The sequence below is a fragment of the Hyla sarda genome, chromosome 1 (genome assembly GCF_029499605.1).
Source record: "Hyla sarda isolate aHylSar1 chromosome 1, aHylSar1.hap1, whole genome shotgun sequence".
Taxonomy (NCBI): domain Eukaryota; kingdom Metazoa; phylum Chordata; class Amphibia; order Anura; family Hylidae; genus Hyla; species Hyla sarda.
In genome coordinates, this window is record NC_079189.1 from 179078917 (window position 1) to 179106168 (window position 27252).

Below are 27252 nucleotides of genomic sequence, written 5' to 3' on the forward strand. Positions count from 1 at the left end.
GAGAGGTCACACACCCATCATACATGACATGGGTATTTAGTGCGGAGTTCAACTACAGTTCTTCTGAAACACCGAGAGCTAGCTTTGCCTTGTGGGAATGCTTTATCTCTGCCTTGATGCCATCTGGAGTGTATGAAGTGGGAAGCCCTTCTTCTAACACTTTGCACAGGGCTTGCACATTACATTCAGACTGAGTTACTTCCCATACATAGTACATGGTGGTATTGCAGACATGCTGATTTACCACCAGATAACTACTTTAATGTTCTTATTTTTCTTGTGCTTGCAGATTCTAAACTGATAATGGACGTCTGGATGGATGGAGACTTCTGTACTGCTCCACAGGTTTCTATGCCTTTGTATAATAAATGGTAATAGCAGTATCTACTGCACTTTGCTATTTGTGATGTAAGAAGGAAATACTATTGTATGATTAAATACATTAAGACATTTTGACATATCTGTACATCATGGGACCACACGATTCAACAGCAGAAACCCAGCAGTGACCGACAGTTGGAATTCTACTGATCAAAGCTTTTTACCCCCTAGATGCTGCAGTCAACAGAATCTAAATACCAAAATCTAAATAACAGAATCCAAATACCAAAACAAAAGCAGAAGGGCAGTGCCGGGACTTGTAGTCAAATGTTGGGACTTGTAATCCAAATAGTGGGTGCTTAACCAAGGACAGGTAAATCCAGAAAAATTAGGGGGAAAAAGAGAATTGGCTCTCCAATTTTCCAGTGTTAAAACAAAAAAAGAGAGAGGTTCCATTAGGAGATTGAAGCATTGCCATTTTCACTTGATTTAAGAATAAATATTTTTATTTCATCACTGGAACATTGGAGTGCTGCTTCTTTTTTTCATTTTTCTGGATTTAGATAGTAAAACAGATGGAGGGAGTGTCTTCTGCCCCCCCTGTTGTCGTCATAGCTGATGGCTTTACAAAGGCCTCCAGTCCTCCCATGACTATTATGCATAGCCTAATAGATTGCTGGTCAGCTTTAGGCGGAATTGTCAGGGGAGGAATTCTGCAACAGAATTCTACCAGAAATTCTACCGAAATGTAAAGCTCATCATGTTTAATGGGCTTCCATTGTCTCATTCACATAGAGGAATTTCTGCATCAGACACTCTGCTGTGGAAATTCCGCATTTTGCAAAATTTAAAGACCTGCAGTAGTGTTGCTTTTTTTAATTAACCTACATGGAGAGTATTCAAAACATGAAGACAAGGAAAGTCCACTCACCTACTCCTGTATGCAGACTCACGATTCCCCTCTGGATCAGGTGCTGTCAGGGCGTTGCTGTCGCAAACAAGGTAGATAGGGAGAAAGCTTCGCTCACTGAAGAGCACAAAATCCTCAGCATTTCTGGACACTGGTATGTATAAAACATGCAAACTTTATTTCATCTTCATTAACCCCTTAAGGACGCAGCCCATTTTGGCCTTAAGGACGCAGAAAATTTTATTTTTACGTTTTCATGTTTTCCTCCTTGCCTTCAAAAAATCATAACTCTTTTATATTTGCATCCACAGACTAGTATGAGGGCTTGTTTTTTGCACGACCAGTTATCCGTTGTAATACCATCACTCACTTTACCATAAAATGTATGGCGCAACCCAAAAAATACTATTTGTGTGGGGAAATTAAAAGAAAAACGCAATTTTGCTTATTTTGGAAGGTTTCATTTTCACGCCGTACAATTCATGGTAAAAATGACATGTGTTCTTTATTCTTTGGGTCAATACGATTAAAATGATACCCGTGATAACATACTTTTCTATTACTGTTGTGCTTAAAGAAATCACAAACTTATTAACCAAATTAGTACGTTTAAGATCCCCTATTTTGAAGACCTATAACTTTTTCATTTTCCGTATAAGCACCAGTATGAGGGCTCATTTGGATCTTTACTTTTTATTGATACCATATTTGCTTATATAAAACTTTTAATACATTTTTTATACATTTTTTTAGGAATAAAATGTTATTAAAAAAACATCTATTTTGGAACTTTTTTTTTTATGTTCACGCCGTTAACCGTACGGTATTATTAACATTTTATTTTAATAGTTCAGATACTTTCGCACGCGGTGATACCAAATATGTATATAAAATATTATTTTTAACACTTTTTGGGGGTGAAATAGGGAAAATGGGGCAATTTACCTTTTTTATTGGCGGAGGGGGTTTTTCAAATTTTTTTTACTTAATTTTTTTACTTTTTTTACTTTTATTTTTACACTTTAATAGTTCCCATAGGGGACTATTTATAGAAATCACTCGATTGCTAATCCTGTTCAGTGCTATGTAGAGGACATAGGACTGATCAGGGTTATCAGTCATCTTCTGCTCTGGTCTGCGGGAAGGCAGATCAGAGCAGAAGACTCGCGGAAGACAGCGGAGGCAGGTGAGGGGACCTCCGGCTGCCGTGCTGGACGATCGGATCGCCGCGGCAGCGCTGCAGGCGATCCGATCATCCAATTAAGTGACCGCGATGCTGCAGATGCCGTGATCTGTATTGATCACAGCATCTGAGGGGTTAATGGCGGACATCCACGGGATTGAGGGTGTCCGCCATTACCGGTGGGTCCCTGGCTGCAAATGTGCATCCTAGTGCATTAAGTACCGCATAACCAGGACGTACATTTACGTCCTTCGTCGTTAAGGGGTTAAACAAGATTCACGGCAAATAAATAATAGATCAATAGAACAACATCACATCAGATCTAAAATTCTTTCCCTCTGGAGCACGAGTCGCCATTTTCATAATCCAGTATGTCTCTCTTGTGCGCAATTTACGTGTTGTGTCACCTCCTCTAGGTGGCCTGGTGACATGTTCTATTGGTACAACCTTCGGACAGTGTGCGTGTGTGAACACTACCCACTGAACATGCTCTCGCAATATGCTCAGAAATTCTGCGTTTCAATTTCCGGGCTGTAGAGCCCACGTACTGTTTTCTACACTCCGTACAGGAAACAACGTGGTCTGTTTCTCATGATATGTATGTTTTAATAGGAATAGTACAATTATTAGTATCTGAGGTAACATGACCTGATTTTATCATATAGCGACACAAGGGACAACGGGATCTACCATATGGAACACTACCAACATGTCTTAACTAATTTTTATCCTGTCTGGTGTTTGATGGATCTGTTTGATGTTTTGTGATCTGTGAAAAAATACAGAATTAAATATTATAGAATTTGTAAGGCTTTGGGAAAAACTAAGGGTCACACCCACTCAAATTAAATATTCAATTTGTGGGTTTGTTCGGGTTTTTACTTGTAAAGTATTGCAATTTGTTAAAATGTTGGCACACAATAACATTTGCCAAAATTGTGACAAAAAAGCCTACACTAAACTGTTGGGATTGGAATAGTAAATCTGGGCCATTCCCTTTTTAAAAGCTAATATTCCAGTGATCTGTTTATTGCCATGGGTCTCATCCCTAGGGATCACCTGCAATCTAGTGAAGTCATAGGTGGGTTTACATTTCTTCTGCAGCAACTGCCCCAGGTTCCCCTACAGTGTCTCTCTCTTTTGCCTTAAACTGAGGATGGGGTGGGTGTGTGGGAGACCTCCCCTATGATGACCATATTTGATAAACACTGGAGCCCATATTTAATAAGTTTTCTCCCTGTTTGGATTTTATCCAGCTATGTTTTTTCACCAGATTTCTGCTCAAGTTTTTGTAAAATTGTTGCAAACCGATGAAAATTGGCACATAGCACTCCTATCAAGTTTCTACAAAACCTTAAAGTGGTATTCCAGGGAAAAACTTTGTTTTTTATATCAACTGGCTCCAGAAAGTTAAACAGATTTGTAAATGACTTCTATTAAAAAATCTTAATCCTTTCAATAATTATCAGCTGCTGAAGTTGAGTTGTTGTTTTCTGTCTGGCAAAAGTGCTCTCTGCTGACATCTCTGCTTGTCTCGGGAACTGCACAGAGTAAAAGAGGTTTGCTATGGGGATTTGCTTCTAAACTGGGCGTTCCCGAGACACGTGTCATCAGAGAGCACTTAGACAGAAAAGAACAACGCAACTTCAGCAGCTCATAAGTACTGAAAGGATTAAGATTTTTTAATAGAAGTAATATACAAATCTGTTTAACTTTCTGGAGCCAGTTGATATATATAAAAAAAAGTTTTTTCCTGGATAACCCCTTTAAATAGGCACTGTCAGATATAAAAACTTTTGATATGTTGTAAAGCATGTATAACCAATAGGTTTTGCAATTGCTTTCATTAGAAAATTTTCAATATTTCATACTGAAAAAGCCAGTCAAACAACTGCCCCCCCCCCCCCCGCCTCCTGGGATGCATTCAGTGTTTCTGTCTACACTACTTCGTCCTGGACTCCAGGACGTTTTGGAGAGGGGAGGGGCTGTACACACTGCAGAGGCTCATGTGAAGAGAAGGGGAGGGGGGAGGGGCTGTACAGGGGGGAGGGGCTGTACACATTGCAGAGACTCATGTGAAGAGAAGGGGAGGGGGAGGAGCTGTAAACACTGCAGAGACTCATGTGACGAGAGGGGGAGGGGGGAGGAGCAGGAAGACTGCTGCCGTCTCTCACACAGCAGACATCAATGAGAGAGGAAGAAACATGCATTGCAGACAAAAAAGTAAGTGTCCCTGCATGTGTGTGTGTGGATATATGTGTATGTGTGTATATCAGTGTGTCTATCTAATGTGCATGTGTAAGAATATATGAAGCCAGTGTGTGTGTGTGTGTGTGTGTGTGTGTGCATAATAAAGGGGGACTACAATCATATCCTCCAGCTGTTGCAAAACTAAAACTCCCAGCATGACTGCACAGCCAAATGATGTGTGGGCATACTGGGAGCTGTAGTTTTGCAACAGCTGGAGGCCCCCTGGTTGGGAAGCACTGGACTGAGGTGAGGTAGGGGGAGGAGGGGAAGTGGTTATCACAGTGAGTACCCGCCCCCCTGCTTCTGGTGGACAAAATTAAGGTATTTCAGAAATAAAGCTAATTCTGAGAGAAATGTAGGTCATAGACACATAAAAAAGTACATGTACATGATCAGGATGAGATACTGAGCAACATGTAACAGTTTAGTTTTTTTGAGTGATCTGACGGGTACGCTTTAACCCATTCATTAAATTATAATAATGAAAAAAAAATACATAGGGGGAAATGTATCATTGTAGGTGTAGGTGAAGTATTTTATACACCTTTTTTGTGTGCTGGTAATGTGTGTGCACCAAATTTATGAAATGGACACGGGACAATTTTTTCAGGTTTATTTGTTGTACAAAATTTTGTGACCTTTTTTATCCTGCTGCACAAAAATTTGCGACTTTTTTTTACACATACACCAAAAAGCTAAGCCAGGTCTGTGCTGGTGTATTTTTGCGACTTTTTGGAAGGGATATTTGCACAACAATTGGCAACTTTTCACAAAAGTCAAAGTTGATAAATACATGACCACTGCATAGTGAAAAGGATAAATGATGTAATGCAAGTCAACATTGTGAAGAATGTTTATTTGAAAAGTCGCAAAAAATTCTTACAAAAAAAAAACACTGTGCCTAAACTGCACCAAATATGCACAACAAAACAGCTCTAAATACAATTAAAAAAAATGTCCCCCATAGTAGTTTTCCCTACCTACACAATTCTGTTGGATTTTTCTGGCTACTGAAAAAAACTGCACTTTTGTGTAAATTTCATTTATAAATCTGTAGGCTTGCGCAAATAAAATAAAAATAAAAAAACACACACCGACTTTTTCAGGTTAAAAAAGGATTTTGTGGGGTTCAGGTATTTCTCTCATAAAGTATCCCAATTTGCTAAACTTTTAGTACATGAAAACATGCACCAAAATTGTATTGCAATAGCCTACACAAAACAGAATAAGTCTGGGCTAATCCCTTCATCCCCTTGTGCGTAAATAAAATAATGCAAAAATTGCCTCCTAGGTAAATGTAGGAACTATTATAATATAACATAAAAAAAAGTCCAGAATTACATATTTTTGAGCACAATTGGAGGTGCAAAAAGTGAAAAGGGAAAACCATTATGGCTTCTCGAGGGGCGAAGAGATAAAAATCTAAGTGGAAAAATAAAAAAATTCTGGCGTCCTTAAGGGGATATTAGGTTGGTGGGGATCAGGTTACTGGGATCTCCAAAAATATTATAAATTGAGCAGTTGTCATTTAGTATATGGGAGATGTGTAAACAAACCTATTTTCCCATATGTCAGCTCACTGGAAGCCATAGGACAGTGATCCTGTGATTGGTGGGCTTCCATTGGTCAGATCCTATACTGATCATCCTTATCATCGCTGGAATCACTATGTTTAAAACTGCCAAAGGATAAGTGAAGCACACCAGATGTATCCAATCAAGTGTGTTAGTTTATTCCAGAGTAGAGGGGAAAAAAAGTTACCTTTCTAATTTTAAAACTGGACAGCAAAGAGTTAACATGGCACAGCTCTCATCAGTTTGCAGGTACCTTAACCCCTTAAGGACCGGAGGTTTTTCCGTTTTTGCATTTTCGTTTTTTGCTCCTTGCCTTTAAAAAATCATAACTCTTTCAAATTTACACCTAAAAATCCATATGATGGCTTATTTTTTGCGCCACCAATTCTACTTTGTAATGACGTCAGTCATTTTGCCCAAAAATCTATGGTGAAGCGGGAAAAAAAATCATTGTGCGACAAAATTGAAAAAAAAACGCTGTTTTGTAACTTTTGGGGGCTTCCGTTTCTATGTAGTATATTTTTCGGTAAAAATGACACCTGATATGTATTCTGTAGGTCAATACAATTAAAATGATACCCTACTTATATAGGTTTGATTTTGTCGGACTTCTGGAAAAAATCATAACTACATGCAGGAAAATTAATACGTTTAAAATTGTCATCTTCTGACCCCTATAACTTTTTTATTTTTCCGTGTATGGGGGGGTATGAGGGCTCATTTTTTGCACCGTGATCTGAAGTTTTTAACGGTACCATTTTTGCATTGATAGGACTTATTGATCATATTCATTTTTAAATGATATAAAAAGTGACCAAAAATGCACTATTTTGGACTTTGGAATTTTTTTGTCTTTACTGTGTAACCCCGCGTTATATCAGAAGAGCAGGACCAAGGACGTACCGGTACGTCCTTGGTCCTTAAGGGGTTAAGCATTTTGCGCTGTCGGATAGCAGTTAATGCGATGGCCCAGACATATAAAAGCATCGTATGTCGATGCTGACATCGACATGCAATGTCCTCTAAAAGGCCATCGTATGTCGATTTTATCATATGTCGGGGCCATCGCAGGTCGGGGGGTTACTGTAGTATGCTACTGGATATTCCAAGCATATAGGAAAGTAACTGATAATGGACTATATGTAGGTATATTATGTTGTATAAGGAGACTTAAAACATACAGAAATAGATACACATCTTTTCAATACACTGTTGTGGGAAATCAGAAAAGATAAGATGTTATCAAGGTTGTCACAAATGTGTCTTTGTTTATTTTTTGTTTGTGCTTATTTAATTTGTATTCCTCCTTTAACCAGAGAGAATGGGTGAATTTCAGCCATGACCTTAGGCACTTCCTAGACAACAGCTCCACAATGACTTCCCTATTAAGACTAATTTGCACTGGCTCTCTTTCTCCCAGCCTAAAATAAATGTCAAATTACACTATTTGCTATCTTTTTTTAATAACAATTGTCCAGATCATCATGATTAAGGGTTTGTTCACCTAAAGTTTATATCCATGTAAAATCCACTCACAAATCTGCAAAGACCCCCCACTTCTTGGAGCAGATCACACATGGAAACTATACCTTGCTTCTAAATTGGAAATTGATGTCACACTACACAGGAAAATGAATGGATATTTGACCTAGATAATAACAACTGGGTTTGATATTTCAGATGATGTCTTGGGGTAAGGAGCTATATAATTCTTGACACTGTAAATGTCACGTAAGACATTTCTGAATTACACAAGGAGCATTATATGTTTGGGGCTTGTTACTAGTTATGGCTAAATCAAGGGCAGGTCAGACCTAAAATGAAGATGGTGCCCAGAGGCCTAACTTGAAGCTCCAAGTCTCTAATGCTAAATCTGTATATACTATACATCATTTATAATACTATCGCATTCCTATGTGGCAGTCCTGTACCCCTTATTGCTTTGTCTCTGTGCCTGTTTCAAAACAGAATAGGAAACAATTATCTCAGATAGGTATTGGCAATTTAATAATATCAATCTGTGACCAGTGATTGGCTGAGCGGTGATGTCTCGCACTGACACCAGCACCAGGAAGTGGCAAAGTTCAGTTTGGGATCTGGGGTCAGCACGACACATTGACGCTCAGCCAATCACTAATCACAGAGGAGTCCCGCCTCAGCCATTGATTGGCTACTTCCTTTGTAAGAGGTTTATTGAAGGGGTTAGCAGGTATATTGACCCCACAGATGTTTCATAGAATATAATAAAATTGGAAAGTGAAAATTAGTCTGGGGTCAAATCTGTCACGTGCAAATTAATCCTTATAATAGTGAATGTTACTGTCTGTAAAAGACAGGTAAGATAAAGGAGAAGTCTCGGGGCAAAAAATGTATCCCCTATGTGCAGGATAGGGGGTGCGTATTTGATTTCGGGGGGTCCAACCACTGCCCCCCCCTGCGATCTCCTGTACGGAGCTCCGCGGGAGCCGCATGCCATGACCTCCACATGAAGCAGAGGCCGCCATGCCACCTCCATATGTCTCTATGGGAGAGCCGAAGATAGCTGAATGGCTCTCCCATAGAGCTATATGGAGGGGGGCTGGCGGCCCCCGCTTCAGGCAGGGGTCATGAAATGTAGCTCCAGGGGAGAGCCAGGGCCCCATACAGGTGATCACAGGGGGTCCCATCGGTCGGACCCCCAGAAATCTAAAACATATCCCCTATCCTGAAGATAGGGGATTATTGTTTCGCAATGAGACTTCTCCTTTATCTTATCTGTCTTTAACAGACAGTAAAATTCACCATTATAAGGATTAATTCTGGAAAGGCAAAAAAAACAAGAATGAAACTAGGTTATTTATGTAAGGAACTGAAGAAAGGAGGACTAGCTATTCAGATTTTAGATTGTATTATATAGCAGCGCAATTGAGATACGTAAAGAAGGAGACGGATTCCTTTGTGAATAAGGGGAAAAAAAGGATGTGTGTGAGGGTATGGGAGAATTCTCAGAATCAAAGTTGAATGGCAAGGAGCCCATAGCAGAGATGGTGGGTAGAGTTTGGGCACAAATGAAAAAAGTTATGAAGGTGAAAGGTTCACAAGATTATTTAACAATATGAATTTTAAAGAATTGGAGGCTCAAGAGTGGAGGTTCTGGGATAAATACAACTTAAAATATGTTGCACAATTTTTTGAAGGGGGAAACTCAGACCATTTGAGAATCTGAGTGCACAATATAAAATTCCAAATAATACTATGTCATTATTCAGATATGCACAATTAAGGGAGGCTGTGAAAAAAAATTGTTAAGAAAGAGGAATTAATAACTCACGAGTGTTTGATAATGAGGGTTTTAAGAGAAGGCACGAATTAAAAAAAATAATTTCTAAAATGCGTAAAATAATGTTGGAGGTTAAAAACCAAGGGTTGAGGCACTTAAGTATAAAGGAATGGGAAAAGGATATAGGACAAGTAACAGAGAAGGAAGAGAGGGAAATGTGGGAAGAGAGTTCTAACATTATAAAAAATGGATCACATAGCATTATAATTTTTTTTATAACTCATAGGTTATACTACACGCCACAACTTATGGCAAAAATAGATAAGTCAAAAAGACACAAGTGCCCAAAATGTGATGTCGAAGGAATGGGGTTCTATCATATGCATTTCAATTGTCCAATGCTTAACCCCTTAAGGACACATGACGTTCTCATACGTCTCCATTTTCGAGTCCTTAAGGACACATGACGTATGAGAACGTCATGTGTTTTACCGGCCCCCCGCAACCATCTGGAGCGGAGCCGAAATCGTTCAACAGGCATCGGGGCATATCGCCCAGGGGGGTCATGATGACCCCCCATGTCGGCGATGGCCGCAGATCGCTGGACAATTCAGTCCAGCGATCTGCGGCGGATTCCGGGTCAATCGGGTCTCCAGTGACCCGGTGACCCGGAATTATTGACTGATCGGGGCCGTCAGAGACGGCCCCGAACAGCCATAGCCAGCAGGGGTGAGGTGGCACTGGTGCCACCTCACGATCGCCCTGATTCGTCGGCCGGATTAGCGGCCGACCAATCAGGGCGCCTGCTGCGGGTGTCACTCCCGCAACCCGCTCTGCCCCTCTTCCAGAGGACGTGAGCGGATGCGGGACGTGCACCCCGGGTGCTGGGGACCCCGATCCCCGGCGTCCCTGTTGGGATCGGGGCCCCAGGAGCAGCGGCGGCGGCGACGACGAGGAACTGACCTGATGCGGCTGGATCGTTGGAGGTGAGTGACAGCCTTCTGCTGCAAAAAGGCCATGCTGGGAGCTGTAGTTATGCAACAGCAGGAGGCAGACCACCACAACTCCCAGCATTCCCTTATGGGCATGCTGGGACTTGTAGTTTTGCAACAGCTGGAGGCACATTCTTTCTATGGAAAAGTGTACCTTCAGCTGTTGTATAACTACAACTCCCAGCTTGCACAATCAGCTAAAGTGCATGCTGGGAGTTGTAGTGGTGCATCTGGTGGTTGCATAACTACAACTCCCTGCATGCTCGTTGGCTGTCTGACTGCTGAGAGTTGTAGTTTTGCAACAGCTGAAGGCACACTGAGTTAAGTAGCAAACCAGTGTGTCTCCAGCTGTTGCATAACTACAATCCCCAGCATCCCCAGCCAAAGTAGTATGCCTCCAGCTGTTGCATAACTACAAGACCAAGCATGCCCTTCCGCTGTCCGTACATGCTGGGGGTTGTAGCTTTTGCAACAGCTGAAGGCACACTGGTTGCAAAACACTGAGTTTGTTACCAAACTCAGTGTTTCACAACCAGTGTGCCTCCAGCTGTTGCAAAACTACAACTCCAAGCATGCACTGATAGACCGTACATGCTGGGAGTTGTAGTTTTGCAACAGCTGGATGTCCCCCCCCCCCCCCCCCCCCAATGTGAATGTACAGGGTACACTCACATGGGCGGAGGATTACAGTAAATATCCGGCTGCAAGTTTGAGGTGCGGAAAATTTTCTGCCGCAGCTCAAACTGCCAGCGAGAAACTACTGTGAACCCCCGCCCGTGCGACTGTACCCTAAAAACACTACACTAACACACAATAACATAAAAAGTAAAAAACACTACGTATACACATACCCCTACACAGCCCCCCTCCCCTCCCCAATAAAAATGAAAAACGTCTGGTACGCCACTGTTTCCAAAACGGAGCCTCCAGCAGTTGCAAAACTACAACTCCCAGCATGCACTGATAGACCGTACATGCTGGGAGTTGTAGTTTTGCAACTGCTGGATGTTCCCCCCCCCCCAATGTGAACGTACAGGGTACACTCACATGGGCGGAGGATTACAGTAAGTATCCGGCTGCAAGTTTGAGCTGCGTCAAATTTTCTGCCGCAGCTCAAACTGCCAGCGAGAAACTACTGTGAACCCCCGCCCATGCGACTGTACCCTAAAAACACTACACTACACTAACACAAAATAAAATAAAAAGTACTGTTTCCAAAACGGAGCCTCCAGCTGTTGCAAAACAACAACTCCCAATATTGCCAGGTAGCCGTTGACTGTCTAGGCATGCTGGGAGTTTTACAAGAGCTGGAGGCACCCTGTTTGGGAATCACTGGCGTAGAATACCCCTATGTCCACCCCTATGCAAGTCCCTAATTTAGGCCTCAAATGCGCATGGCGCTCTCACTTTGGAGGCCTGTCGTATTTCAAGGCAACAGTTTAGGGCCACATATGGGGTATCGCCGTACTCGGGAGAAATTGTGTTACAAATTTTGGGGGGTATTTTCTGCTATTAGTTTCCAAAATGGTATGCCATGTGGGTTTTTTTTTTTGTTGCTGTCCTGGCACCATAGGGGCTTCCTAAATGCGGCATGCCCCCAGAGCAAAATTTGCTTTCAAAAAGCCAAATGTGACTCCTTCTCTTCTGAGACCCGTAGTGCGCCAGCAGAGCACTTTTCACCCCCATATGGGGTGTTTTCTGAATCGGGAGAAATTGGGCTTCAAATTTTGGGGGGGATTTTCTGCTATTACCCTTTTTAAAATTGTAAAAATTTTGGGAAACCAAGCATTTTAGGTAAAAAAAATATGTATTTTTTTACATATGCAAAAGTCGTGAAACACCTGTAGGGTATTAAGGTTCACATTACCGATTGTTACGTTCCCCGAGGGGTCTAGTTTCCAAAATGGTATGCCATGTGTTTTTTTTTTTGCTGTTCTGGCACCATAGGGGCTTCCTAAATGTGGCATGCCCCCAGAGCAAAATTTGCTTTCAAAAAGCCAAATGTGACTCCTTCTCTTCTGAGACCTGTAGTGCGCCAGCAGAGCACTTTTCATCCCCATATGGGGTGTTTTCTGAATCGGGAGAAATTGGGCTTCAAATTTTGGGGGGTATTTTCTGCTATTACCCTTTTTAAAAATGTAAACATTTTGGGAAAACAAGCATTTTAGGTAAACAAAATATATTTTTTTTTACATATGCAAAAGTCGTGAAACACCTGTAGGGTATTAAGGTTCACATTACCCCTTGTTACATTCCCTGAGGGGTCTAGTTTCCAAAATGGTATGCCATGTGTTTTTTTTTTTTTTTTGCTGTTCTGGCACCATAGGGGCTTCCTAAATGCGGCATACCCCCAGAGCAAAATTTGCTTTCAAAAAGCCAAATGTGACTCCTTCTCTTCTGAGACCTGTAGTGCACCAGCAGAGCACTTTTCATCCCCATATGGGGTGTTTTCTGAATCGGGAGAAATTGGGCTTCAAATTTTGGGGGGTATTTTCTGCTATTACCCTTTTTAAAAATGTAAACATTTTGGGAAAACAAGCATTTTGGGTAAAAAAAATTTTTTTTTTTTACATATGCAAAAGTCGTGAAACACCTGTGGGGTATTAAGGTTCACTTTACCCCTTGTTACGTTCCCTGATGGGTCTAGTTTCCAAAATGGTATACCATGTGTTTTTTTTTTTTTTGCTGTCCTGGCACCATAGGGGCTTCCTAAAGGTGACATGCCCCCCAAAAACTATTTGTCGCTCCTTCCCTTCTGAGCCCTCTACTGCACCCGCTGAACAATTAACATAGACGTATGAGGTATGTGCTTACTCGGGAGAAATTGGGTTTCAAATACAAGTAAAAATTTTCTCCTTTTTATCCCTTGCAAAAATTAAAAAATTGGGTCTACAAGAACATGCGAGTGTAAAAAATGAAGATTTTGAATTTTCTCCTTCACTTTGCTGCTATTCCTGTGAAACACCTAAAAGGTTAATACACTTACTGAATGTCATTTTGAATACTTTGGGGGTGTAGTTTTTATAATGGGGTCTTTTATGGGGTATTTCTAATATGAAGACCCTTCAAATCCACTTCAAAACTGAACTGGTCCCTGAAAAATAGTGAGTTTGAAAATTTTGTGAAAAATTTCAAAATTGCTGCTGAACTTTAAAGCCCTCTGGTGTCTTCCAAAAGTAAAAACTCATAAATTTTATGATGCAAACATAAAGTAGACATATTGTATATGTGAACCCAAAAAAAATATATTTTGAATATCCATTTTCCTTACAAGCAGAGAGCTTCAAAGTTAGAAAAATGCTAAATTTTCATTTTTTTCAAGAAAGGATGCAAGTTACCATAAAATTTTACCACTAAGTTAAAGTAGAATATGTCACGAAAAAACAATCTCAGAATCAGAATGATAACTAAAAGCATTCCAGAGTTATTAATGTTTAAAGTGACAGTGGTCAGAATTGCAAAAAAAAATTTTTAATGCTCCAATATGTAAAATAATAAACTTTGAATTTCGATGGGCAGTTAAGGTCGGGTGTTTGTCAAAATTCCATGGAATCTTGGATAAACGGATTAAAGGTATGATGGAGAGAGATTACATTTAGTAGAAAACCTTAGATAGAAGCAGTTTCTTTTATTTTTTCCTTCTGCCATGGGGTGTTTTTTTGGGGGAAGAGTAGAGGGAGGGTAGATGATTATTGCTTTGTAAGGGGTGGTGCTCTGTCTGACCAAGATCACCATAATGATATATTATAGGGGAATGTAGAAATTGCAAGATGGGAATTTTGATTAGGAGAAAAAGAGAAAAAATTATGAATCATTTTTATTTTATGTTAAATAATTAATTATTCTATGTTGTTTATTTAAAAGGAAAGGAAAAGAGGGAAAAAAGGAAAACAAATTATAATTTTCATTGTAATTTTTTTTTCTCTTTCTTTTTTCTTTCCCCTCATTGGAATGTATGTTGTGGGTCTTCCACTCAATTTAATGAAGGGATGAATGAATGAATGAATGAAGACTTGCCTCCTTTAGAAAATGGAGAAAGCTGCATAATAGTTGGCAAAATAAGACGTCGTAGTGTCTAAGTAGTATTTCTCCTCGCGCTTGTTGATCCTGAGGATGTGCAATATACATATCACCAATAGATCACAAGAGAGTCAGGAAGGATGGTGGCACAGAAGGGCAACATCTCTTTTTGGAAAGAGGAGTAAGCTAAATTAAACGAAATATAAGTGATGATATATCCATATTGTCGAAAACAATAAGCAGCTGGGAATAGGAGAAAAAGGACAGTCGTGGAAAAAAAAAGGATGAAATGTGACAGATTTGACCACAGACTTATTTTCACTTTCCAGTTATATAATACATTCTATGAAACATCTGTGGGGTCAAAATATCCACAAACCCCTCAATAAACCTCTTATGAGGGATGTAGCCAATCAGGCTGAGGCTGGACTCTTCTGTGACTAGTGATTGGCTGAGCGGCGATGTCTTGTGCTGACCCCAGCACCCAGACTGAACTTTACCACTTCCTGGTGCTGGTGTCAGTGCGAGACATCACCGCTCAACCAATCACTGGTCACAGATGTGCCCCGCCTCAATGTGATATATTGCCCCCCCCCCCAATCACAAGGAAGTGAAGAGCGATAGACACGAGGTTTTCACCATAAAGGAGGCTATGGGGGGGTGATTAAAGGGGTATTCCAGGCAAAACCTTTTTTTTATATATATCAACTGGCAGATTTGTAATTTACTTCTATTAAAAAATCTTAATCCTTCCAATAGTTATTAGATTCTGAAGTTTTCTGTATAACTGCTCAATGATGATGTCACGTCCCGGGAGCTGTGCATGATGGGAGAATATCCCCATAGGAACTGCACAGCTCCCGGGACGTGAGTCATCAGAGAGCAGTTAGACAGAAAACAACAACTCAACTTCAGAAACTAATAACTATTGGAAGGATTAAGATTTTTTAATAGAAGTAATTCACAAATCTGTTTAACTTTCCGGAGCCATTTGATATATAAAAAAAAGTTTTGGCCTGGAAAACCCCTTTAACCCCTTAACGACGCAGGACGTATATTTACGTCCTGCGCCGGCTCCCGCGATATGAAGCGGGATCGCGCCGCAATCCCGCATCATATCGCGTCGGTCCCGGCGCTCATCAAGGGCCGGGACCCGCGGCTAATACCACACATCGCCGATCGCGGCGATGTGCGGTATTAACCCTTTAGAAGCGGCGGTCAAAGCTGACCGCCGCTTCTAAAGTGAAAGTGAAAGTGACCCGGCTGCTCAGTCGGGCTGTTCGGGACCGCCGCGGTGAAATCGTGGCGTCCCGAACAGCTGACAGGACACCGGGAGGGCCCTTACCTGCCTCCTCGGTGTCCGATCGGCGAATGACTGCTCCGTGCCTGAGATCCAGGCAGGAGCAGTCAAGCGCCGATAACACTGATCACAGGCGTCTTAATGCACGCCTGTGATCTGTGTAAAAGATCAGTGTGTGCAGTGTAATAGGTCCCTATGGGACCTATAACACTGCAAAAAAAAATGTAAAAAAAAAGTGTTAATAAAGGTCATTTAACCCCTTCCCTAATAAAAGTTTTAATCACCCCCCTTTTCCCATAAAAAAATAAAACAGTGTAAAAAATAAAAAAAATAAACATATGTGGTATCGCCGCATGCGTAAATGTCCGAACTATAAAAATATATCATTAATTAAACCGTACGGTCAATGGCATAGGCACAAAAAAATTCCAAATTCAAAAAAGCGCATTTTTGGTCACTTTTTATACCATTAAAAAATGAATAAAAAGTGATCAAAAAGTCCGATCAAAACAAAAATCATACCGATAAAAACTTCAGATCACGGGGCAAAAAATGATTCCTCATACCGCCCTGTACGTGGAAAAATAAAAAAGTTATAGGGGTCAGAAGATGACATTTTCAAACATATAAATTTTCCTGCATGTAGTTATGATTTTTTCCAGAAGTGCGACAAAATCAAACCTATATAAATAGGGTATTATTTTAACCGTATGGACCTACAGAATAATGATAAGGTGTCATTTTTACCGAAATATGTACTGCGCATAAACAGAAGCCCCCAAAATTACAAAATGGCGTTTTTTCTTCGATTTTGTCGCACAATGATTTTTTTTCCGTTTCGCCGTGCATTTTTGGGTAAAATGACTAATGTCACTGCAAAGTAGAATTGGCGACGCAAAAAATAAGCCATAATATGGATTTTTAGGTGGAAAATTTAAAGGGTTATGGTTTTTAAAAGGTAAGGAGGAAAAAACGAAAGTGCAAAAACGGAAAAACCCTGAGTCCTTAAGGGGTTAAGGTAAATACTAATTTATGTTTAATAAGGCAGTCTGGGCATATATAAGGAACTCCTTTTTGGATGCTGTCACTTTTTTTCATTGTGGGTATAGCACCATTTTAAAGTTTTCAAATATGAAACATGTTTCACTTCCAACAGTGACAACAGTTTTGCAAAAATTTTTTGTGAGATTGCTTTTTTGTGAGACATTATCCTTTAAATGGCTGGAGATGATTAGAAATATTGTTGTATTAAAGCTATAAACTGCAACTATTATAAATCCTCATCCTCCCAAAATACACTGATGAGTTAATTTTAAATTTCTCCAAGTGAATATTCGGACTAGGGTGATGGACAGTGTCATACCTACAGGGGGCGCAGGCATGGGTTTGACACGGGTCTGTCCAGCACAGGCCCTCATTTGCAAATGGACACACATGCCTTGGATCCCCAGGAGAGCATGCACTGCCTTCACCTGTATGTTATTACAGCACCTCACCAGGGATTTTAGGGGAAATAGGTACATCTTTGGTGACGGATACAAACTTTTCGAACCAAAGTAGTGGATGATGCCCTTATTCATATACTTTATATTCCCATTTTATGAATGCACTGTTGTGAACCCTATAATTTATATTCTTGCATGCATACTGATGTACTATATATATATATATATATATATATATATATATATATCTATATATATAAATCACATACAGAATATGAAAAAAGACTTCACTTTATCAGAACTACTAAACCTATTAAAAGAATCACTGGATATTCTGTAAATCTGTAACTTTGTGTCTTTGGACTATTGTAAGAGCAAGTAACAGACCTTCTGTAAGGAAATAAGGCTACTACATTTATTTCTTTGTAGGCCAAGAAGAAAAACATCTCTTCTTAAGCAGTTCTGAAATGGAGCGATTGAACCTGCCATAATCACATACAGATGATGGGAATTTGTCTTACGTTTTATGGCAGATCATAGAGGAGGCCTGCCGAAGGAAAATTTGTAGAAATAAAATCACCTTGACACTAAAGTACTGAGGTCAAAAAGCAAAGTAAAGTCGCTGTTCTTTTTGTTAATAAAAACAGCATGATCTGTCATCGACACAGCATTTTTACACTATCAGACGCCGGGAACTCCTGCTGGATTTCATTTGATTTTCACCTAAACTAACAAAGGAAAGTCATAACGGCTAATTTATCATGACAGCAAAAAAGCAATAAAGACACTTCTGTTTAGAACACCCAACACAAACACACTATATAAGGATCCACCGGGCAGCCAGCTGTTTGGTAATCAATTCTCAATATACAACGTCAAACCAATGAAGCAAATAAAGGGTTCCTCCGAGAGCCAGGTCACACTATGAGCCACAGCTCTGGTAGATGCAGACCATGCATATAGTTATAAAATAAATGATTTGTAGGATTATACTGAACAATCTGGAAATACACAAACAATTTTACACAAACTAGAATCCATGTCATAATTGTTTTTCTATGTCCAAAAGTAAGAGCTTCTTCTCAGATTTAGTATGGTCATCACAGAAATTATGTCTTTCGATTGTAATTTTGTACAGACGGAACATGATAGCAAGCTAACTTGCAGCCATAAAGGGGCACTCTGCCCCTAGAAAGGGGTACTACACGCCAGATGTCTGATTCCGGGGGTCCTGCCGCTGGGGACCCCTGTGATCATGGCTGCAGCACCTCAGACATTCGGTGCATGGAGCAAACTTTGCTCCTTGCTAGATGACTGGCAATGTGGGACTCGTGATGTCATGGCCATGACCCCTCAATGCAAGTCTATGGGAGGGGGCTGTGACATCACGAGCGGGGCGTGACTGTGACATCATAAGCATCCGGCGCTGCACCCGATGCTCTAAACAAATGCCAGATGCAGCAGGGAGATTGTGGGGGTCCCCAGCGGAGGGACCCTCAAGATCAGACATCTTATCCCCTATACTTTGGATAGGGGATAAGGTTCTAGAGGCGAAGTACCCCTTTAAACTGATCATACAAATTATAAATAAGTTGTCTAAAAAAAAAAACCTTCATATCTATATTGGCCCAGCACAGATTTTAACATCACAACACTGTGGGGAAAATTTATTGTGTATTGTTTTCTGGCATACAAAAAGTTGCAAAGTTTTGTGCAAAGTGCATTTGTACAGCAGACCTGCACATTCCCCATAATTTACACCAGAAACTATAAATTGCTGAAAACCTACACCAGCTCGTAGCTGACATAGATTTCAGTGTGTGGCGGATGGCTAGTTACTGATGTGCAAAAATTGTTAGGAGGCAAGCACTTATTAAAATTGGCATATTTTATTTAATTTCACATTAAGATCAGCAAGTAAGAGGCCAGTGTTTGAAATATTCCTCCATTTGTGTTTGTCCATTTACCGATGTATCTATCTGTGAGGGGAAAAAAAGCAGCACAGCAATAATAGAAGGAATTTTGTTAAAAGCCTACACAATTAGAAAAATGCAGTGATGCAATGATAACGTGGATCCTTTATTCGCCCATACTGTATGTCCAACATTTTGGCTCTACACCATGGAGCTTTTTTTTTTTTTACAAGCACTGTATGGGTGTACGTGGCAGATATATAAAGTCACAAGTGCTCATAAGCAATTTTATAGACAAATAATAAAATACAACAAGAAGGTATGACTGTATAAATACATCACATTGTGAATCACAGATATATAATTAAAGGGGTACTCCAGTGAAAAGAATTGTTTCAAATCAACTGGTGCACCACAGACTGTCCAGGAGTTGGCGGATGCTGTAGTCACGACCACCTCATCAGGAGCATGCCCAGGCATTGTAGGGAGGTCATATGGGCATATGGAGGTCACACACACTACTGAGCCTCATTTTGACTTGTTTTAAGGACATTACATCAAAGTTGGATCAGCCTGTAGTGTGGTTTTTCACTGTGATTTTGAGTGTGACTCCATATCCAGACCTCCATGGGTTGATAAATTTGATTTCCATTGATGATTTTTGTGTGATTTTGTTGTCAGCACATTCAACTATGTAAAGGCGAAAGTATTTCATACGATTAGTTCATTCATTCCGATCTAGGATGTGTAATCTTAGTGTTCCCTTTAATTTTTTGAGTAGTATATCTATTTGCAAATGAACATTTGGACTGGTGTTAAGAGATGTAAACATATGAGGTGACAATTATTTCTAAGCATGGAAAGTACTGACTCTATCAGTGTTATAACTCAGTGGTCTGTCAGTGATGAGGAGACTGTGTCCCCTCCAAACTATTCCATTATCACAAGCTGTTGGGCCTTAGTCCAGCACTATGTGACAGCTTGATGAATTTCATGCCAAAGCTGTCTGTCTACTATTTGCACTGTCCAAAACAACATCACTTTCATATAGTCATCAAAGGTTATCATTATACAGTTCATTTCCTTTCCACTAAAGTGTGTTATACTAAATGTATGCATCAATTTGATATGCAGTCACTGCCTGGCCAGTGTGGGCCTGGGCACTGGGACCTCCACATATCCCTTGTTGGGGGAAGAAATAGAGCCCTTTACCGAGACCCCTTCTTTCTAGGCATCAAGAAGTCTCCCAGTAGTTCCACAAAGCCTGTTCATGGACTATGCAATTTGACTGTGCAAAGATACAGGTCTATTGTATTGGTATGGGAAAGATGTATGGGCATTAATTTAAACAAATGTATATTAGAACATTTGATATTAAATAAATTATTGAAATTATACATTATTAACCATTAGTATAAGCTTTGACCAGTGAAAATGTATAATGTTGGAAAAGTTTCTGTAATATTTTCATAAATATCATATTCATTATTACTTCCGGCATATTACTATGATAGCACCATGGCTAATGTAGATTTGTTACTGTGTAAGATGCATTGTTTAGGAAATGATCATCAAATACATGACAGTAAAGCATGTTGCTTTCAATTGATGAATGGTCAAGTCCATTTATTTTGGCAGTGTGCAGCAATATAACCAGAGTGTGCTGCCAATGTTCGCACAGGTTTTTACTTTTGACCTGCTCTTGACCTGGTCACAGCTTGCTCGTCATATAGTCCCCACCGGCCTGGTATCTATTAAAAGAATAGTAGTTTGTCTTTTACAGAGTATCATGCTGATAGTTAAAGTAAATGTTATGGTTTGCCACAGGAACCAATTTGGTTACTGTTTGTTCTTCCTTTAGATATTTTTGCAAGTGTTTTTCATCCCATAAAACCTGTGAAGATAGCGGTTTTGTATTATTCTAAACTTCTGCCTCTCGCCCTTATAATAATCAAACTTAAACAAAAGAAGGGCAGCAAAAGTTGAAACTATAAATTTAAGGTCCACATTGTCCAATCTCACCTTTTCAAAAAGATATTGAACTTTAAAAAAAGGTAACTATATCTGTCTGACACCAGAAAAAAATCCAATGTATCATCTGTATTTGAAAGAAAAACAATGAGGGGAATTTATTAATACTGCCGAATTCTTAGTGCAAACATAGATAGTCTTCAAATGCACCAGATTTATCACAGTGGCTCATGTTGTATGATAAATCTGGCACACCCAAAGACTGTCTAGTCTATGTTTGCACTGTATACCCTAAATTTAGACCAAATAATTGGACACCAAAATGTTGGCACAATTTCTGCACATGTGAAAAAGCTTTCCAATAAACCACACTATTTCCAATGAGCCACACTCTTTTGGCAGAAGAGGAGCAAAAGTGCCGAAATAGTTCTTAAATGCATAAAACTGCATGTGATGCTCAAATTGCACCATAATTCTGGCGCACTTACTAACTCTTAGTACATCCCTTATTAGGCCATTTTTAGGCCATTATATTACACAATGGCGCTCGTTTATCGAAAAAATCTTTATTGGTGATGCCAATTACCTCTGACACGGCATCGTAATACCGGCTTTTTAATTCACATTTTTTTACCATCTATTTTGGCTATTTTTATCAAGCCACATTAATAGTTATGTTTTAAAGTTTTTTTTTCCCCTGAATAGGATTTTTTTGTAACCAAGGCTTTTTGGTCTTTTTTACTTTTTTTTCATGCTATAGAAAGTTGAAAGGTGTCATTGGAAAGGATAATTGGTCAGGCAAAAAAAAAAAAAAAAAAAACAAGCCTTTATATGGCCCTGTAAATGAAATAATAAAAGAGTTATGTCTTTTAAATGGCGAGGAGTAAAAAAAATTTAATGCAAAATGAAAATTTCCTGTGTCCTCAAGGCCATACTCCTCTATGTCCTTAAGGGTTAAACAAAGTAAACTTATAACATTTTCCATTTGCATAGTTAATTTACAAAATACGTTTGACTCTAATAAGATGTAAGCATCCATATCCCACAGCAGGCACGACAAGTTTGATGGTGTGTTAGGAGAACTTTTTGCAGGTGTGCAGCTGTAATGTACAACCTAAATGTGACTATATTATAGACCTCTTAAATAGTTCTTACATTTTTCTCCACTATAGGCTTAGTTACCCTTTTCCACAGTCAATTTCCATATATCTTTTTTAGCTTAAATATAATGTTCGAGCTATGTGACAGTTGGGAATATCTGATCTAAATTCAAAACAGCCATGATAAAATGACTAAATACTGAAAATCCATACGTTCCTTAAATTCCACTAGACAAAGAGACAGTGAGGGAATTCCTTAAGGTGCTAATAAGCCATTAACCAGGGGCATTGAATTAGTCGGCTCGTTGACTTGAAGTCAAAATATGCAAATCAGGCACTTGGAGGAAGCTTCCATGTGTTATTGTAGCAACGTGGTTTTGTTTGTGAATCTACAGGAGTCTGTTTTACCTAATTAGAGGCTAAATGGTGACAAAGGTCCGGGCACCATGACATACAGTAATTGTATCCATGACAAATTCCCAAAATAATCTGTGCTAAACGCCCAGCTCAGTTCACTGTCTTCCATGTATCTGTTACCAATTTAGTTAAAAGAAATCTTGTATCTCCAGAAGGGTAGAAACACACAAGATGTCTACAGAGGTTTATTACTTTTTCAAATTGAAACCAAACTTGCTAAACATAAAAAAAAGTGTCAAAAATGTTTCAAATACAATGTCTAATAATTTTATGAATGCCAAAAGTACAATTTGTTATAATTTTATCATAATTATATATATATATATATATATATATATATATATATATATATATATACTGTATATATATGGCAGAAAATAACAATTTGATTCATAACTGATTAATATTTATTTATTTATTTACTATTATAATCAATGTCTATTATACTTTATTGTGCTATAAATGAACAGTGTGCCATAACTGTACAGTATGGAACATTAAAGGAGTTGTCTGGTAAAAAACAACGTATCTCCTATCGGACCCCCAGTGATCTCCACAACAGGGCCTCAGCTCTCAGAGAGAGCATGTGCTGCATATACTCATTCATTCTCATACACTCATTCATTTTTATGAGAACACCAAAGGCGCCAAAGAGTGTTGTACTCGGGTATCTTCGGCAATCATAATGCATGTCCTCTACAGCACTGAGCACCTTGATGAACATGGCAGGGGTTCCTAGCGGTTAGACCATGCCACGTCCCCCAACCCCCCCCCCCCTCATTCCATTTTCAACTAAGCCATTTACAGAGCTGAGTGGACAGTGTGTAGGACTGATACCTGATTGAAAGCTGGCAAGACAGGAAAGTATCGGGGACTGGAAGATCTGACTGCATGAGAAGTGGGAGAGGTAAGTATGCAGTCTTTTATTGTTTTAATGTATGGCAGGGCAGTTAACCAAGAGTTATAGTTGCCTGGATATCCCTTTTAGTATTTAACTGTTCAAATTAGTTACACTTACTAATATACTTACAGTGTTATAGTTGCCCCGATGTCCCGCTATCAGTCTCTTCTTACTTTAGGATTTATCATGCTTTCCCCTGTGTGGCTGGCTGTGTGGCTCACTTCAATTGCTAAGCCAATCCCCTTCTGTGTCTCAGTACATCACATGTCACCTGTCAGCATGAGACAACTCCTTTCCTGGATCGGAATGAACCTGGCAGTGGATAGCTAATATACAGGAAACAGTAAAAAACCCTGGTTGGACAACTGTTTTCAATTGATACATAGGGATGATATATAGTGTAGTATAAACTACAGTCAGAAATGTACTTTCATTTAAGTAAAAGGTATGCAAACAAGGGGTTAATCATAACTATGTATGAGTAACTTTAATCCTCATTAATATATCCTTTCTACACATACGTTATTTATGTAAATTACATCCAGTAGTCTGTTGAGTCCTTATGAGCATCCTCTAGAGCCCAGCAGTTTCCAAAGTATCCTGCTGCTATGCCAACAAAGCAACATTTACTCAAGTGAGTATTTAACAGGATAGCTTTAATCTGCAATACCTTAAGCCAAAGCCTTACAATCATTTTCACATGCTATTTTACTCCTCTTTTCTTAGTCAAATATAAAACCACGGTATTCCCATGTTTCTGTCCAACACTATTAAATATAATATATCTTCCTCAAAGCATGCAGTGTTTTGTCATTTGTACATGTCCCATTATATTTCCAAACTTTTTGATTGAAGAATGATTAAAGAAGAACTCCGGGTTTTTGGGTTTGCACACTCATCATTACTGGTCCTCCAGCACCATTTGTTTTATTCCAGAACAGCTGCATCTATGCATTTCATTATAATAACATGGTCATGTGATCACCAGTTTGGCCAATGGAAAATTATATGGCTTAGTGAGTTGGATTAAGTGATCAGTACAAATTCTGTGGTAAGCTAAGTTCCGTACACGAGTCCCGATCATCAGAGAAGGGCTCATGCATGGAAATTAGCTGAGCATAGTATGATTGCCTCTGCAATCCAACCACCCCACAGGGCCTGCATTTCCCATTTAGACTTGCCCTTTAAATACAGACCCACTAAACTAATACAGAAACCATAACAGAAAATGTTAATACAGAGCCCCAAATAAATACAGACACAAGACCCTAAAGTAATAAAGACCTTAGACTAGACTCCTTAAATGAAAGTGTAAGGCTTGTAGTGTGGTTAACATTGATAAAATGTTTTAGTTGTATGCAAATTATCTCCTTGGGGCATGGTCCTACACAAATATGGTTATATGACCCTTTATGTCTTGAGAGTTCTTTTGTTGTGTTAGTTGCTGTTATACACTACAAAAACCATGCTCAATCCTTTTTGTGTTTCAAATCTCAATATTATACTCTGGCACTGCACATAGGAACTATAGACACAAAACTATAGACACTATATCACGGTATGTACGTTGACTAGAAGTGGTTAAAGCAGTGGGTTAGAGCTTGAAGTGTCTATGTTACTTTAAAATACAAAAAAAAAAATGATTGATCAAAGAGACATGTCAAAAGTTTTGATCAGTCACAATCTGGGTGTTCTGACTCACCACTGATCACCAGAACAAGCCGGAAGAAGAACTTAACTATGTGCTTCTCTCCCTTTCCCGGACATTGCTACCCACAATGGACAATATAGGAGGGCTAAGAACCCTGTGCAGCAACTAGTGAGACAGTGAATGGAAGCTTTTAGTTGTATGCTTCTCCAGCCCCGTTGAATGTACAGACCCTGACAGATCAAAATTTTTGGACATGTTTTTTTTTTAAATGTTAAAAGTTTTTAATTGTTTTTTAAGTGACAGGGCCACTTTAAACGTCAGCTTTATTCTTACTCTTATTAGAGCATATATTCCCTGATTTAAATAAATCTATTGTGACAGTTTATGTTTAAAATGCCAAATCAGAAGGAAAGGTCAAGCCTAGTCCACTATGGAACTCTTAGGCTAGGTTCACACTACAGAATTTCCGAGTGAAATTTGTAAGCGGAATTCCACTCGGACATTCTGATGCCGCAGTATCCCATTACTGGCAAAGGGGTTCCGCTTCAGGGTCTACACTACAGAATTTTAGAGCCGCTAAAATTCAGCGGCCAAAAGAATTATCACACTCATTCCTTGGGCGGAATCTGCGCTCCAGACATTGCCATTTGTGAGGACAATAATGGCCCAAAAAAAAGTGGAGAGCTTTTCCCATAGCAACCAATCACAGCTCAGCTTTCACTTTACCAGTGTTCATTAGCTGAGCTGTGATTAGTTGCTGAGGGAAAATCCCTCCAAATCTGTACCGATGTCCGTGTGGTTCTAGCGTCAACTGATTTAGTCAGTGCTGGAGAAATATTCCACAGTGTAAACCTAGTCTTCTTCTCATTTACATAGTAATGTGTTTATCTACAAAATCATTCAATTAATTATAAGAAAATGTATTAAACATCACACGATATTTGTAATTAGACGTATAGTCATAAAACAGCAAGAATCAACGCTAAATAAATCAGAGATGATGAAAATGCAGTTGCCCTTTTCTATCAATTAAAGATAAAACATTAGCGTGAGATCAAACAACTAATGAGACTTTACAATGCCAGGTGTTGCCATAACTATTAGCAATTTTTACACTTTCACTTTCAGTGGTCATTTGTGTCTTATCTCTGTTTCCAAAACGACTTTGTTAACTACAATTTGGCCTTTGATGCCTTTCAACAGAAGCAATTGTTACGATTTATACTCGATGAAAGAAAGTGTCAACAAGAGCACTAGTTAAGAAGACAACTTTACTAAGTACTGTGTATTTCTTCCATACAGGCATTCTCGCTAACAAGAACATGTCATTACAGGGGTTTCCCAGTCTTGTGCCAAAATGACCCTGTGGCATGAAATCAGGGGACAGGAAAACTCATTCACCTCTCTGCTTAGTATATATATATATATATATATATATATATATATATATATATATATATATATATTTTGAATAAGAATGAATTGCATTAAAGTGAAAAACAATAGAGGGGTTTGAAATTGTTTAGCAGTTTTGAGATTCACAGTAAGCATTATGATTCCAATTTCCATCTCTAGTAATATTATATAAGCTAGTCTAATGTACCCTCAAAGGAGTTTTGGGGTCTTTTTTGCAAAATTGTCTGGAGGCACAGAATGGACAGACAATGAAAAAACAAATATACTCAACCCTTTGCTTACTCCTGGTCAAGCGCTGCCGCTGTCATTTTAGTGTCTGGCCAAAGTGCCCCAATGATGTGGAATGAAGTGCCCCAGGATGCGGCAGCCAATCACTAGACTTAGAAGTCATGTGCTAGAGCAAGTGCTCATTTCTAGAGACCAATGCTTGGCTGCAGCATCCATAAACAATGCATAGTGATGTCACAAATAGAAATTTTGGAGTGACAACATTGCTGTACAGGTGGAAAGGTGAGGGGTCAGTATGTTTTTTTTATTTTTGGTTTCCAAATTTCCCGCCATAAGAGTGCAAAAAACCCTTGTTAGTCCCAGATGCCTGAGAAGCAATTAATAGTAATGATTCAATGTTT

General features: G+C 39.3%; 1 long non-coding RNA gene across 1 annotated transcript; it reads right to left on the reverse strand.

The window, feature by feature from the left end:
* Window positions 1–1331: 1331 nt before the first annotated feature.
* Window positions 1332–27000, reverse strand: LOC130303314 (uncharacterized). Its single transcript, XR_008853413.1, has 3 exons — window positions 26906–27000; window positions 23686–23882; window positions 1332–1382 (listed from the first exon to the last, which is right to left on the reverse strand). It is a non-coding gene; the product is annotated as an uncharacterized LOC130303314 (long non-coding RNA).
* Window positions 27001–27252: the final 252 nt, after the last annotated feature.